General features: G+C 53.3%; 1 protein-coding gene across 1 annotated transcript in view; it reads left to right on the top strand.

Moving 5' to 3' along the window:
• The window catches only part of SYT11 (synaptotagmin XI), a gene marked incomplete at its 5' end in the record, with an annotated part of 6884 nt that overhangs the window by 3993 nt on the left and 1669 nt on the right, over window positions 1-1222 (top strand). The gene's annotated exons all lie outside the window — the stretch shown is intronic.

Genomic DNA, 1222 nt, shown 5'->3' with positions numbered 1-1222 from the left:
GGGAGCCATGGGATCAATGGGGCCAGTCTATGCAGAGGGATCAGGACAGGCTGATCCATGAGATCCATGGGCCAAGGCTCTGCAGAGGGATCAGGACAGGCTGATCCATGAGATCCATGGGCCAAGGCCCACGGTGCAACAAGGACAAGTGGTAGGTCCTGCCCTTGGGTCACAAGAACCCCATGGAATGCTCCAGGCCTGGGGCAGAGTGGCTGGAAAGCTGGGAAAGGCCCTGTGGGTGCTGGTGACAGTGGCTGGACATGAGCCCAGGTGTGCCCAGGTGGGCAAGAGACCAATGGCACTGGTTTGTCCCAGGCACAGGACAAGAAGGTCATTGAGGGGCTGGAGACTGGAGCAGCAGGAGCAGCTGAGGGAGCTGGGAGGGCTCAGCCTGGAGAAAAGGAGGTTTAGGGGAACCTTCTGCTCCATACAACTCCCTGCCAGGAGGTGCAGCCAGGTGGGATCAGGCTCTGCTCCCAGGGAACAACAGGACAAGAGAAAACAACCTCAAGCTGTGCCAGGGGAGGTTCAGATTGGACATCAGGAGGAATTTCTCCATGGAAAGAGCTGTCAGGCAGTGGAATGTGCTGCCCAGGGAGGTGGTGGAGTCACCATCCCTGGAGGTGTTCAGGGAACAACAGGATGTGGCACTCAGTGCTCTGGTCTAGCTGAGAAGGTGGTGATGGGTCACAGGTTGGACTCAATGACCTCAGAGGTCTTTTCCAACCTCAGCAGCATTTTTCCCATTGCATGAACCCTCTGGCTGTGTCTGCCCCAGGCCCTGCCCTAGGAGAGGAGAGGAGGAGAACAAGTGTGAAAAGGAGCAGTGACAGACCAGAGAGGAGGATAGCAACAGTAGAGACAATTCTGGGTTGTTTTATTCCATTTCTGTTGGTTTTGCTGTTGTTTTTCTCCTGCTGCAGAAGAGAGGAGAAGAGCAGCTGTTCTGCCTTTCCTGTCTTGCAGTCCCAGAGTCTCAGACTCCTGAATCCCCTTAGCAAATCCTTCAGGATTATGGGCAGAATGGTTGGAATCAATAGCAGCCTGAGGGACAGCAGATGTAATCCTGTTTTTTTGCAGCTTTCTCCTGGACAGCTCAGAAGGAATACAGACAAATCCAGACCAGATTTCATGATTGTAGGCCCTACATTTCACTCCTTCTTCAACAAAAATAAAGGAAAACCTTCCCATGTGTAGTCTCCAACTCCAGGATGGATTTTTC

This window comes from Acanthisitta chloris, unplaced genomic scaffold, assembly GCF_000695815.1.
Source record: "Acanthisitta chloris isolate BGI_N310 unplaced genomic scaffold, ASM69581v1 scaffold21322, whole genome shotgun sequence".
NCBI classification, from domain to species: Eukaryota; Metazoa; Chordata; class Aves; order Passeriformes; family Acanthisittidae; genus Acanthisitta; species Acanthisitta chloris.
This window is presented reverse-complemented; position numbering and strand designations above follow the sequence as displayed.